The 15,854-nt window shown below is 36.2% G+C and overlaps 2 pseudogenes; one reads left to right on the top strand and one right to left on the bottom strand.

Annotated features, from left to right (window-relative positions):
• Positions 1 to 3,653: 3,653 nt before the first annotated feature.
• Positions 3,654 to 3,753, top strand: LOC127099063 (uncharacterized; annotated as a pseudogene).
• A 10,304-nt stretch (positions 3,754 to 14,057) lies between these two features.
• Positions 14,058 to 15,618, bottom strand: LOC127092968 (proteasome subunit beta type-4-like; annotated as a pseudogene).
• Between the last annotated feature and the right edge of the window lie 236 nt (positions 15,619 to 15,854).

Here is a 15,854-nt window from a genome sequence, read left to right as displayed (position 1 = left end):
GCGGAGTGGCAGTGTTGGATTATATTTTCTACCTCTTCTTCGGGTATACATCGACGGAAAATACCATCGGGGCCCCTTTTGAAAAGTAAGGGATCGTCCCAGTAATAGTGTTTTATATCGTAAAAGAATCGTTTCTTCTGCTGGTAGGATAAAGTGGGCGGAATTATTCCGGCAGCTAAATAATTGACGAGATCAGCGTACCATGGTGTGACAGATATAGCTAAGGTGGTTTCTGCTTGCGTGTCGGAGTTGTTCTCTTCCAAAGTAGCTATAAGTTTATCGTACGAGAAATCATCGTTAATTGAGGTTCTTTCCGGTTCAAGGTTCTCAAGTCTAGAGAGGTGGTCTGCTACTACGTTTTCAGTTCCTTTCTTGTCTTTGATTTCTAAATCGAATTCTTGTAGCAACAAGATCCATCTTAGGAGTCTAGGTTTAGCATCCTTTTTTGTTAAAAGGTACTTGATAGCAGCGTGATCAGTGTAAACTATTATTTTGGCTCCGACCAAGTAAGAACGAAATTTATCTAGCGCAAATACAACTGCTAGGAGTTCTTTCTCGGTAGTGGCGTAATTCATTTGCGCTTCATCCAGGGTTCTGCTTGCGTAATATATAACGTGAAGCTTTTTATCCTTTCGTTGTCCTAAAACAGCACCTACAGCATAATCGCTGGCATCGCACATTATTTCGAATGGTTCATTCCAGTCGGGTGTCTGCATTATGGGTGCGGAGATCAATGCTTGCTTAAGCGCTTGAAATGCTTTTAAACAGTTATCGTCGAATATGAAATCAGCATCTTTCATCAATAGTCCGGTTAAAGGTTTAGTTATCTTAGAGAAGTCTTTGATGAATCGTCGGTAAAAACCGGCGTGTCCTAAGAAGCTTCGTACTTCTCTCACAGTTTTCGGGGGTTGAAGGTTTTTGATTACCTCTATTTTGGCTTTGTCTACTTCAATTCCTCTGTTCGAGATGATGTGTCCTAAAACAATTCCTTCTTGTACCATAAAATGGCACTTCTCCCAGTTAAGTACTAAGTTTACTTTCACACATCGCTCAAGAACTCTTTCTAGGTTTTCAAGGCATTCTTCAAAATTTTGTCCGTATACGGAAAAGTCATCCATAAATACTTCCATGATGTTTTCGAGAAAGTCGGCGAAAATTGCCATCATGCCTCTTTGAAAGGTTGCAGGAGCATTACACAGGCCAAACGGCATTCGTCTATAAGCGAAGGTACCAAAAGGGCACGTGAACGTTGTCTTTTCTTGGTCATCAGGGTGAATTGGTATTTGGAAGAAGCCTGAATAACCGTCTAGATAACAGAAATGTGAATGTTTTGCTAATCGTTCTAACATCTGGTCAATGAATGGTAAAGGGAAATGATCTTTTCGGGTTGCTTTGTTTAGTTTCCTATAGTCAATGCACATTCTCCATCCCGATTCGATTCGTTTAGTTATAGTTTCCCCTTTTTCGTTTTCAATAACGGTTATGCCTCCTTTCTTTGGTACTACGTGTACAGGAGTAACCCATTTGCTATCAGATATAGGATATATAATACCTGCTTCTAATAACTTGGTTATTTCCTTCTTTACTACCTCACTCAGGATCGGATTTAGTCTCCTCTGGTGTTCCCTAGAGGTTTTACAGTCTTCTTCTAACATGATGCGGTGCATACAAATAGAAGGACTTATTCCTTTAAGATCGGTGATGTGGTAACCTAGTGCGGTTGGATACTTTCTTAAGATATGTAGGAGTTTTTCTGTTTCGAGTCTTCCTAGGTCTGCATTAACTATCACAGGTCGTTCAAGTTCTAAATCTAGGAATTCATATCTCAGATTTTTGGGAAGTGTTTTCAGGTCAGGGGTTGGTTTGTTAAGACATTGCGTGGGGTCCGGTGTTATTGCTAAACATTGGTTAGATTTGTCTTTTAAAAGATAGTTTGATGATTTGTCTTCTCCTAACCCTGCTTCTTTTATGCATTCATCGATGATATCCATGAAGTAACATGTATCTTCTATTGCAGGTGCTTTCAAGAATTGGGAAAGAATGAACTCAATTTTCTCTTCACCTACTTCGAAGGTGAGTCGTCCTCGTTTTACGTCTATGATTGCACCGGCAGTTGCTAAAAACGGTCTTCCCAGTATAATGGGTGTAATATCATCTTCTCTAATGTCCATAATTGTAAAATCAGTTGGAATGTAGAATTGACCTATGCGTACGGGAACGCTTTCAAGAATTCCTACAGGATATTTTATGGAACGATCTGCTAGTTGCACAGACATTTTGGTTGGTCTTAATTCTCCCATTTCCAGTTTCTTACATATGGATAAAGGCATAACGCTAATTCCGGCTCCTAAATCGCATAAGGCTTTGTCGATGACAAATTTTCCTATGTGACAGGGTATAGAGAAACTACCCGGATCCTTGAGTTTATGAGGCATGTTTTGGATTATAGCGCTACATTCGGCAGGGAGTGTAACGGTTTCGCTATCTTCAAGTTTCCTCTTATTAGAAAGAATTTCTTTTAAGAATTTAGCATAGGAGGGCATCTGCGTAATAGCTTCGGTGAACGGAATTGTAACGTTTAATTGTTTAAGGAGATCAACAAATTTCTAAATTGGCCCGCATCTTTGGTTTTAACAAGCCTTTGAGGGTAAGGGATAGGTGGTTTGTAAGGTGGTGGAGGTACATAAGGTTCCTTCTTTTCTAGGGTTTCCTTATTACTTTCTTCCTTTTCCTTAGGTTCACTTTCCTCAGTTGATTTCTTAGGGTTTTGGTTTTCTATCCTTGGATCAGACGGTCCTTCCACTTCCGTTCCACTTCTTAATATAATTGCATGAGCGTGGCTCCTCGGGTTAGGTTGGGGCTGTCCAGGGAATGTACCAGTTGGGGCAGCAGTAGGTGCTTGTTGTTGGGCTACTTGTGATATTTGTGTTTCCAGCATTTTGTTATGGGTAGCCAGGGCATCTACTTTGCTTGCTAGTTGTTTAAGTTGTTCGCCAGTGTGTACATTCTGGTTTAAAAAATCTTTATTGGTTTGTTGTTGGGAAGCTATAAAGTTTTCCATCATGATTTCCAAGTTGGATTTCCTAGGGGCGTTATTGTTAGGCATGGATGGGTTCGGTTTCTGATATCCCGGAGGTATAGCTGGGGCTTGATTTGGAGACTGTCCAGGTGCGTACAAAGCATTATTACTCTTATATGAAAAGTTTGGATGGTTCTTCCAATTTGAGTTATAGGTATTCGAGTAGGGGCTTCCTTGAGCATAGTTTACTTGCTCTGCTTGGATTCCTGTCAAGAGTTGACAATCCGTAGGAGTGTGACCTTGGATTCCACAGACCTCGCAATTCTGAGTTATAGCAACCACGGCAGCTGGAGGTGATACATTTAAACTTTCAATTTTCTGGACTAAAGCATCCACTTTTGCATTAACGTGATCAAGGTTACTTATCTCGTACATGCCAGTTTTCGTTTGAGGTTTTTCCACCATTGTTCGTTCGGTTCCCCACTGATAGTGGTTTTGGGCCATGCTTTCGATAAGCTGGTAAGCTTCAGCATAAGGTTTGTTCATTAGTGCACCACCTGCAGCGGCGTCTATTGTTAACCTTGTGTTGTACAAGAGACCATTATAAAATGTGTGAATTACTAACCAGTCTTCCAAACCATGGTGTGGGCAAAGTCTCATCATGTCTTTGTATCTTTCCCATGCTTCGAAAAGAGACTCGTTGTCTTTCTGTTTAAATCCGTTTATCTGGGCTCTTAACATAGCTGTTTTGCTTGGCGGAAAGTATCGGGCAAGAAAAACTTTCTTCAACTCGTTCCATGTGGTGACTGAGTTGGAAGGAAGAGATTGAAGCCATCTTCTAGCGCTATCTCTTAATGAGAAAGGAAAAAGGCGAAGTCGAATTGCCTCTGAAGTGACACCATTAGCTTTAATAGTATCAGCGTATTGGACAAATACGGATAAATGAAGGTTTGGATCCTCGGTAGGATTTCCAGAGAATTGGTTCTGTTGCACAGCCTGCAACAGCGAAGGTTTAAGTTCGAAGTTGTTTGCTTCGATTGCGGGTGGAGCAATACTTGAATGCGGCTCATCTTGCGATGGAGCGGCGTAATCTCTAAGAGCACGAGCTGGTTCTGCCATCTCGGTTATCGAAGGAAAAAGGTTTTTGAAATCAGGAAGTTCTATAGGAGGGAGATTGTTTGCAGCACGATATTCCCGAATTCGTCGTAGGACTCGGAGATATAGTTCGATATCGTTGATTCGTAAATAGAGCGGTTCGCCTTGAGAGCGAGTGCGTGGCATACAAATCAACGAAAGGAAGAATAGAAGAAAAAGAAACCTTAGTCTCTACAGCGTAACGGAAGAGTTACGATATCGATTAAATAAAAGTCCCCGGCAACGGCGCCAAAAACTTGATCGCGACTTTATGAGTCGAATTTGGGGTACAAACTGCAAGTGCACAGTTCTATCACGTAGTTTTAAAAGATATCGATCCCACAGGGACTTATGAATCGATATACCGTTATCTAAGGTTACTTCGTAAAGCTAAGGTGAACAATGTTTGATTGTTTGGGGGAAAGCTAAAAACTAAACTAAGATCTAGATTAAATATAATAAAGCAGATATCGGTATGTAGTTCGTCGTAATTAGGGAATCAATCCTTCGTCGGTCTCTTGGTTTTAAAATAAATCTTTTCAGTTGACTTTATTGATTAAAAGTTTTATCTCAAACTCTCGCTCTGTTGAATAAACCATGATTTTATGTTAATGTAGCTGTCACTTATAATTAAGTCAAAAACCATTTTTTGAAAGCAATACAGTCCATAGAAACTCTTTTCAAGAAAACACTGACCGTTTAAACACCCTTATCTCAAACTCTCGCTCTGTTGACTTAGGTTATATAATTAAATTCGAATGCTTAACTTTCGTCCTCACATTCAATCTTTAAAAATACTTTTTGGAAAAGATCGGAATTTAATTAACTCTAAAACTTGCTCTCGCCCTGATCTAGAATTAATGTCTAATTTACACTGTCCAGTTAAAACCTCAAACTCTCGCTCTATTGATTTTAACTTCTTTATGTCTTTTACTTTCGTAAAAACCTTTGTTATTAAACCTGTAAATTGAGACCGTAAAAAGAGTGATTTTAATTCTAAACTTAATTTAACCGACTGAGTTTTGATTCCTTATTCCGCTTACTTTACATACCTATATCTAAGCGAATTAGCCAGACATGCTAAACAAACTAAAATACTTATCATGCATAAACAGACTCATCCCAGGCAGATAATATAAATAAATAATAAAACAAAGCATTAAATAATAATTAAAGAACCTGAATGAGGTAAACAATAGTCTTGAACACTCCACCACAAGCCGGTAGGATTTGTTCTTGGATTCTTCAATTAAACAACAAATTAAAACGAAGGAAATAAAACTAGATTCTAACGTAAGGTTAGATCCGGTAAAAAGGTGCACAATAGTTTCCGGTGTAGAAACTATTGTACGAAAAGAATTAACTAAATGCTAAAAAGGAAAAAGGAAAATAGAAATTGCAAGGGAGATAGTGTAGAACTCGTAAAAATAATAAAGAAACAATAATGTTAAGTTGCTGGAAAAGAAAATATGCAAAAGTGAAAACGACAAAGGAAAAAATGTGGAAAAGCTTCGGAACCCTTTTTGGTTTTGCAAGTGGCTATTTATATATGTTTGAGTAACCGCTTCCGCTGCCAAAAAGTCTTCAACGTGCATAAATGCATGGCGTGGATATAGGGCTCAACACTCCTCAACGTCTCCTCAACGTCTCTGAGGCGTTCCTTGCGCCAAAAATGTAGGGGAATGGTGTGACGTTCGTCACACCATGTGTGACGTCCGTCACAGGAGTGTGCAAGGCGTGACGCTCGTCACGCCCTCTGTGACGTCCGTCACATGCACGGCACCTACGTTTTGTGTTTTGGGCTGGGCTTTGACATTTGGTTCATTTTCTTTCCTTTTTGCACCTCCTTTTCTTCCATTTTTACTTGTGCTTCAAAATAAGCCACCTGAGACAAATAGGAAGAAAATACCGCGTAATATCTTATAAAATGAAGTGAACTGAAATAAATAATAATAAAATTTAATTGAATTAAGTCCTAAAATATGATATAATTTCGTGTTATCACCCTCAAAGATATGGAGGTTCTCATCAAACACGGACTATTAAGGGACGAATCAGAAGTCGAAGAAGAAGAACCACAAGAATCAGAAGACTTAAAAATCAACAAGGTCATGAATATTTTCTAGAACATAGCCAAATATTTCTAAGAGATCAAAAACAAGGAATGACAACACTTATGGCGGATAATAGTCTCACTTATATGTCTTAGTGTGTTTATTTTCCTATTTTTTGCACTACTCTTAAATTATGCAAATTTTTGGTTTTTGTACTTCAATTCTAGTATGATTTGAATTAATAAAGTATGATGCTTTCCCTTTCTAAATTCTTATTCTTGCATATTTAAAATCTCGCAATTCATCTGTTACCCGCCTTTTTGATTTTGGAAAAGAGGGAGAAATATACTCTCAGAGGACTAAAGTATACTCTATACTTCATTGAGGGGAGTTTAAGCACTCAAAATATTTTTTGTCTCTTTTACCACCTCCCTGAGAGATGCATTATCATCATCAAAAGGGGGGAGAATATGGAACCATGTTTTGCAGGTTACTTGAAGAAGTAATCAAAAAAGCTCTTGATAATGTGCTTTTGATGATGACAACTAAAAGGAGTGTTTGATAATAAAATTTGTATGGCAACTTGCATAACAACCTTTACAACCTATGCGGATTAAAATATCACAAGTGGTTAAATATGTAAGCAAAAAAGTTAGGGTTTGGTGATCACTGCAAACAATGGTACTCAACATCAATAAATCCCAAGCCTCATCTCCAAGAATATTCAATAAAATGTCTACATGATTTTTTTACTTGACAAGTCTTGAAGCTTCAAAGTGTGAAATAGAGGAAGCGTGAAAGCTCTCCTTGTCGTGTCTGAGTGAAATGTATTTTGTAAAAACATATAGGGATTTTTGGTAAAGTTATATGGTTAAATCACACACACACACACACACACACAAAAAAAATACATAACACAACACACACACACACAAACATGGTTTTAAGCCACCATTTTCTTAGAAAATATCCCTAAAAATGTTTTAGAGTCATGCCAGTTGAATCAGGAACTGTCAGAATATTTTTGGATCAAATTTTGTATTATCCAATCAATTGGAACTTATACCCAATTGATTGGGATAATGAAAAAGTTGTCCATAAGTGTTTTTGACAATGTCTTAATGTAGGACAAAGTCATTGTTGTATTTTTATTTCCTTTTAAACTTTAATAATCGTTTATCTTTTGGGCTTTCAATCGATTGGGGCAAGGTTCCAATTGGTTTTCACTTTAATTTTGGGTCATGAAGATTTCCTTTTTTGTGCCAAAATCTTCCCTATAAATAGAGGCTTTTGCCTTCACATTTTCACATCTAGAAAATTGATCATTCTACCTCACTCCTCACTTTCTATAAAATATTTTCAACTTTCTCTCACATAATTTTAGTTGTAGCACTTGGAGAAAGTCCTTTTGTTTAGTGAGAAATTTTTATATTCAGGGCATTGTTGTAAATTTACCAAGAAGTATTATTGTCTTGGTAGAATAATTTATTCATAAGGGGGTGTTTGTTTGGGTTAAAAGCTAAACCCTTTAAAACCTTGGTTTAGGGATTTAGGTCCTAAGTCGCCGATCCGGTTCGTAAGTTAAGCTTGGTTAAAAAGCTTACTTCGGTTCAAGATCAACCCGGTTCAAAATATCAATTTGGTTTGAGATCAACCTGATTCAAAATCTCAATACAGTTTGTGAGTTAAGACCGGTTTAAAAGCTTGTTGTGGTATGAAATAAGTCTGACTCAAAATATCATCTTGGTTCGTAGTTATCCTGGTCAAAACCTCGGTTTAGTTCGTGAGTTCAGCCCAATCAAAAGGTCATCTTTGTTCTAGGTAAACTCGTAGAAAATATTGATTTAACTTGGAGACTAACAACTTCAAGTTGATGCTTAGAAAGAAGACTAACCACTTCAATCCGCTGTTTGGAAGGAAGACTAACCACTTATCTCTGGTGTTCATTGTTTACTTGAAAGCTAACCTAAAACTTCATTTTTTCTTGTATTAAGGGGTTCGAGAGTTTAACCTACTAAAAGCTCTTAATAATTTCTAGATACTTTCAAGATCAAATTTTGGAAATGAATTAAGTTTTATTTACTGAGCTTGTATAAATTTATGGTGTCATTTCTCTTACCCTTAACTCTTTATTTTTTTGAATATTTAATTTATGCTGCTATTTATTGAAAACATTTTAAAATAGTTTTAAACTCCAAAAATGATAACAAAAGTTTTTCAAAATATGTTTTTTAAAACCCAACATTTACTCCCTAGCAAGTCTCTTTTTCATGTTGAGCTATGGGGTTTGACTCCCTCAGGTTTTCGTACCCTACCCTTAGCTTGGGAGCACATTCTAATTTTTTTTGGATTCTTACCTCTTCTAAGTATCAAACTGGATATCCTACCGAGCATGTCCCAACCTTGTTATCGGAGCGTTGCATGTTTCGATGATTTGATTTGAGCGAAAACTATTGGCAGTTATCTAATTTCTCTTTTTCAAGTGTCTTTCCTTGAGCGGGCACGCTTCCCTTTGTAGAAGTTTGGCGAATTTGTGGGATACTTGGATTTTCCTCCCTTCACCCATATCTCAATTTGCGAACTGGAAATCTATTTTCATGCATGCCTTGAGTTACGCGTGGATCAATCTTGCCTCTCCTGTAGTTTGAGTATTCTAGTGTGAAGTGGCATGTAGTGACAATAGAGGTAAGTTCATATTCACTTCGAAGGTTTGCGGACTGTATCATGATAGCGTATGTTCACAAATTCTTTTGATTTATCCTTCTGATATAGTGAGATCTGATGGAGGGAGATCCTTGTCGTTGTAACGACTCCTTTGTGGTTTCCTTAATTACGGTCGTTGGAATTCATTGCTGGATTTGGAGGTTTTGGAAGAGAAGTTCCCTGAAGCGAAGTAAGGGGTACATTTCTTCTTCTTATTGCTATGCCATTGTGATATGAGTTTGGATCAAACAAGATTTGATTTTGAAATTTCGCGGGAATTGGAAGTTGTTCCCTACATACGGCACCAATGTTCTGTGGTGTGGACCAAAATGTGTTTGATTGATGATGATGGACTCCAAATGCAATGGCGTTGATCTTCGATCTGGTGGCACGAGAGTGAACCTGCAAGATTAACACTTCAATGCCTAACTCAGTTACAAAGTCCAAGATAAGTAATGTGAAATTATGAGATTAGAAAAATGTACCTTAAATCTCACGTGTCTTGATTATATATGTTGGATAACTTTTATTAGGCTTTGCGCGATTGGGCTTAACATATGGATCCTCCCATATTGGACCTTTGGTCGGCCCAAATAGGTACGTTGAATATTTGAATCATGAATGATCCCTCCCAAGGTCTTGGAATATTTATAGCCACGATCCATGAGGCAAGTTGTGGGTTGTGGGTAAAGAATCGGTTTCAACCCAACTGTTTGGTTATGGTGTGGGAATAGAAAGAGTTGTTCTTCCTCCGAAATAGAAGAAATAGTTTCTTCCTTAAAAAAGTGGCATTAACCGCTCCATTAGGCTCGGGCGAACCATAATCCTTCATGTTAAACCCGTCTATTTAATTCAATGGCTTTTTTATAAAGCTTTTGAACGGATTGAGATATAGATCGCTCTCTTTCCGATCTCAATTAAAGTTATTCCAACCTAATATGTAATAAAAAATACAGTAATGGTATAGTGTGAACCAAACTAATTGTCGTTGTTCCTCTGAACTTCTATCATTGCGTTGGTTGTTTGTCACTACCGACCAAATCTAAGCTATACCTCGTTTTATTCGGAAAACAATAATGATGATAATAACACCACTTGTGCAAAGTACTACTAGTTTATGATGTAACAATGTGGTATAACAAAATAGTAAAGTTTTCTTCTAGTTTCTTACCCAAGACATCCCTTCACAACTGTTATGGAATTTGTAAACCAAATACAATAAAAGTAGTGTTATATATACTTTATTTAATTCCAGAGAATGCATGATTATTGAGCATTATAGTCAACCAGGATTGTCACACGCTTGGGTAGGCTTACATAGCCATCATTCTTACTGTAATCCACCATCTTAAATCTTATTCAACGTTCTTTTGGGGGCTTAATCTATTCTTTTTATGATAGACATCACACTTTACACACTGAAATTATCTAATTAATTTTGCGAGATGATACGTGATATTAAAATATAGATGAGGTCATTTCAATTATATAAAAAATTATTGATGAAGTCACTATTATCTAGAGTACTCGCTATCCATATCCTGATGTAGAAAATGTTAAATTTTGTGAGAGGATCAGGCTTGCATCCCAATCAGCAGGGTTTAGGGTTTCTTATGAGCTTGAAATTAAAACTAAACATGATCTTCTATTGGTCATAGATGTTCTCTAAGGGTTTACGGTTTTAAGTTATAAAAACAGTTTTTTTACGCTTGGCCTAATGTGATTCCATTCACATAAGTCTAGTGATGTGTATTACATTCACAAAATTGCAATGTGGTTAGTGTGAATAGGGGTGATTCGATTCACAATCAATTTTTTATTATTATAGAAATTCGGTATGTTTGTCCAAACTTCAAACATGTTTTTAAACACTAATATTAAATCAATACAGATGAATTTTATATTCAAATTAAAGGAAATTATGTCTAGTTTTTAAAGAATTTATAATCATTTTAAGAAACACCATAGGGTTGGCATAGATAAAAATGTTTGGGAGAGTGTATTTTTCTTAAAGTCTTATCTTCGAATTTTATTATGTATTAACAATTTTTTTGTGTTGGGTCAGTCCATACAGAGTTATGTTCTGACTTTAAATGGGATTTCACTAGTGGACAATGAGATTGATCATCTTGAGTTAATTGGTTGCAAGACCTGATACCAAGATTTTACAAAAGTTATTTAAGAGTTATGGGTAAAAATTTACGGCCTAAACACTACAGGCATATCAAATTTTTTAAAACATGTAAAGATTTAAATCGACTCACATGATTATGTAAATCGATTCATGCTATGATTTTTCTAGAATTTCATATTCTCTCTACTCTAAATCATCCCTACACATATTTTAATCTCCCCCGTTGATTTTAGATCATCTTCAACACTTATTATAATTTTAAAACTCACAAGAACAAACATTAACACTACTACAAATAACACTTTTTATTACGAAACTCTCATCTCAAAATGCTAAAAATCGAGAGTATAACTTCTGGCAGCGTCATGCTAACAACATTTTACCTCGGCTATCCATAAAATCGAGGGAATATATCTATAAGGAGAGCTACTTTATTTTTAATATAACATATTGCCTCGATCTTTGTAAAAATCAAGAGAATATAAATATTAGGGACGCTTCAAATTTTGATTATTTCATTTTTATGTTTTTTTAATGGTTTAATTAGTATTTCTCACTTGAGGTTTTTTCAGATTCCATTTTTTCTTTATTAAATTTTTTTTCTACATTTTTTTTAAAGTTAATTAAAAAAACTCAAAATCTTTGTTATCTATAAAAAAGATTATGCAATAATACATTGAAAAGGAAAGGAAAAATTCCATTCATAGTTAGATAACTATTCAACATATTCAAACTTCTGACTCCACTCAACTTCAACAGTTACACTACAACAAACAAGACCTTAGACAACGCTTTTTTTAGCCTTAGACAGCGCTTTAAAGCGCTGTCTAAACCTCCGCTGCTAAAGGTTTAGACAGCGCTTTTTTAAATCTTAAAAGCGCTGTCTAAGCCCCCCCCCCCCCCCCCCCCCCCCCCCCTTAGACAGCGCTTTGGCCAAAAGCGCTTTATAAGACCCTCTTATTTTAAATTTTTTAGGTATACCTTAGACAGCGCTTTTGAAAAGCGTTGTCTAAGCCCCACCCCCTTAGACAGCGCTTTGGCCAAAAGCGCTTTCTAAGACCCTCCTATTTTAATTTTTTTAGGTATACCTTAGACAACGCTTTTCAAAAAGCGCTGTCTAAGCCCCCCCTTAGACAGCGCTTTTGCGTAAAGCGCTTTCTAATCCCCCCCTTAGACAGCGCTTTTTACAAAAGCGCTGTCTAAGGTATACGAAAATTTTTGAAGCTTTTGTTTTAAACCACATTTTTTCCAGGTTTATAAACCAGAATTTCTATCTGTTTTCAACCAGATTTTGACAGACAATTATCACATTTTATATATGCCATTTTGGCCTTTTTTCTACCAATTTTTGGCTAACAAATATATATATATATATACCAATTCAAACCAATTTTGCCTTAAATGTATCAAAATATATACAAATTTATGTACACATTTACAAGTCATAACATATACTACAAATGTACACATTAATTACACAAATTTATGAACAAACATTGAGCTTTATCATGAATTGACACCACTCCTCTTTGATTTCGTCCACTTGATCCTTTGTATAAAATGCACACTTGAATTCATCAAAGTACTACATAATAATATAACATATTTTGAATTAATTCCAACTATTTAATTATATGAGATATGTGTAAATATAAAAATAACTCATAAGTTAGAAATACATACATCGGTGGGAATCTTTAATCGGCCCAATACATTTCTGGTATACGTGTATAAAAATGTTATTCAATTAATGAAAAAATGTTATACTTACACATTTCTGGTATACGTGTAAAACTTCTTCTTGAGGAACTCCAGATTTGCCCACACGGGCTTCCTTCCACAAAACATGTGCAGGAAGAGATGTTTCTGAACTTTCCTCCTTCTGCAGCTACACATTAAGTCATACAATTTGATCAGATAAAACTAATATATGATGAACAAATTTGTTATCGCAATTTATAAATACTTACCATGGATTGTTCTAAGCGTCCATATCCGACACGTCCTTTTCGGTACGGATATGCGGGACTTGATGCTCTTTCCCGATTTGTAGCACTTATTCTTTGAAAAACCGGGTCTTGTCTTTTGGATTTGAAAGCTTCCCATTCTTCAGCCGATATCAAACTTTCATATTTTTTAGGAAGCTCCGCATCCACAAAATTACCATCCGCATCCTTAAGGAACTTGGATGATAAAAATGTCTGAAACCCTCTTAGAAGCTTTCCGGCCAATTTCATACAAAAACCTCTTCTTTCTTCTTCGATGTTAAAACATCGCTAAGAAAAACATACAGATTGATAGTTAGTATCGGTAATTGAAAAAACATAATTGATACCGTATAATTAAGGGCCAAATGATTGTACCTTTATCTCACTCCAAATTTTTTCTTTGGACTCATTCAGCTCTTTGTTTCTCCAATCATCAGCCAATTAAGGAAACAACAGAAAAACACTAAAACCAGAACTTTATTTTCTGCTACTAATGTAAAGCCTTCATTTCATAGGTGGTCAAGATTCTATGCCAAGTTATGTTGATACAGCCGAAATTAAGAAGGTAGGAACCACCCTCATTACTCTGAATTCACAAGTTGTTTCTCATAAGTATAATTCGTATACTTTTATGCAAAGAAACCCATTAGCTTGTCAATCCTTTCAGCTAAAATTAGATATTAGAGCCATGAGGATGTCACATACAGATCTAGATAACATGTGACGTGAGTTAGCACATAGAAGCAAAAATGCTATCAATTGAACTTCCATAGACATGCTTTCACCTAAACCACATAATTCTTAAGGTATAAAATGTGATTGTTAAAACTTCTAACCAAAAAACTAATGTGGCTTTCTAGACAGTGACAGCATGTATAGAAAATTAAGAGAACTGCAGATAACAATCACCATTCAAGTTCAAACATTTCACTACTAGCATCTGGCCCTCGACATATGGGCTTGTTAGCTGATCAATGTTTAACTACTAGCAGAATAGAGAACAATGAGCATTTCACCTTTTCACGTTATTACAAGCTCATCTAGTATTTTAATATTAAATTAGTATACTTTGACAAGTTGTAAATGGGAAGGGGGAAGAAAAGAACAGAGATGAGCTGAGCAACACAGCAAGAAATTGAAACAGGACAAACCTGAATCTTGTTGACAGCAGACCTATCACGGTATAAAAGCACTCGCATGCATTTTTCAAGTAACCTGACACCTTCTTCGAATGACAAGTTTTCGTTCCACTCATCACGGAGAATTGGCCTAGCAAGATGATTTCCAAGCCCAGTTGCCACATGGTTGTCCTCATAATTAATGCCAATCATGTTAACCTGGATAAGATACACAAATACAACAAATAAAAATCATACATACAGGTACCTCAACTGTTAGACTGAATGACAAGACAAGCAAGGCATACCGTGCCAAGGTACTTCTGCCCCTTTTTAATACCACCAAGAACAAGTGAGTTCCACAATGGATTGAACTTGTTACGCCTATTATACATCACCCTAGTTAAATAGTTGTGCACCTCCTTAGGCCCTAAAGAATTCCCGTCATCCCACATGTTGTCATTAAGGTTGCAGCAGTCAAAAACAACAGTTAAACAGGAAAGTAGAACTTTCGAAATATCAAATTTGAGGGTAAAATACACAGATGGAGTCTCTTACGGTGTTTAAAAAAAGTATATAAATCAGCCAAGCAAACAAAATGAAGCTGACTGCACAACATTTAACTAATCACACCCTTCTCTACTTCACTTATTTGAAACAATCAGCTCACAGTTAATGACATTCAATATTTTACTTAAACAAAACTACTCACATAAGCTCATCAAGATAGCGCATAATCTCCTGAAAGTCACTTATTTCCCCACTAGCACCAAGAAGGGAGTGCTTTCCAATAGGCTTCAAACGCTCAACACTCTTGTAACGCAGCGTAGATCCATACGAACCTACACCATTAGTTCATTCTATCCATCAATCATCATTGATAGTACATAAAGAGAGACAAATACTCAAAAACTTGAAAGAACTTTGCAAAGATGCCATTTTTTTTACAAATCAGAAGAAAAACACTAAAACCAGCCCTTGTAAGGAAACAACAGAAAAACAGTGAACAAGAATTACTTTTTGAAGAAAATAAAACACTAATAAACAAATTTTCAGGTGAAGTTAAGAATGATTTAGCATCAAACCTCCCATATCAGCAGCCATAAGAATCCCATCTTTGAATTTGATAGCAACGACGGATGATCCAGTTACATACGGATACCTAAAGATCCGAAATCAAAATTTAGGGCACAGAAAACAAGTAAACAAAAAATCAAATTACTCGTAGTAGAAACCCTAAAATCGAATAGAAAGAGTATTGATGAATGAAGGAAGATGGAGAGGATACATACAGAGTTCTCTGGCTTTCAGATTTGGAATCCATCGCAAGGAGGAAGGAGGATGAATGAGGGGCGTGGTTGAATTACAGTGACGGCTTAAAACCCAAGATGTGAAAATAAACAAATAAAGGAGAAGTCACTTGTTACTTTCCATCTACAACTCCTCCAAAGTTATTTTAATCACATTTTGCCTCATAATTTAATTCATTATTAGAAATATTGATTTTTTTTTACTCTCTACCTCAAATATTTTAATCTCAATTAATTTTTTTTAATTGAAAGACTTTAAACAGCGCTTTCTCAAAAGCGCTGACTAAGGTCTATATTTAAAAGCGCTTTCTAAAAGCGCTGTGTCGCATTACGCGAAAAACCGGCGGGAAAACAAGAACAACAGAGCCGCCACCGTGCGTTATTTATCCCAAAA

This window comes from Lathyrus oleraceus, chromosome 6, assembly GCF_024323335.1.
Source record: "Lathyrus oleraceus cultivar Zhongwan6 chromosome 6, CAAS_Psat_ZW6_1.0, whole genome shotgun sequence".
Taxonomy (NCBI): Eukaryota; Viridiplantae; Streptophyta; class Magnoliopsida; order Fabales; family Fabaceae; genus Lathyrus; species Lathyrus oleraceus.
This window is presented reverse-complemented; position numbering and strand designations above follow the sequence as displayed.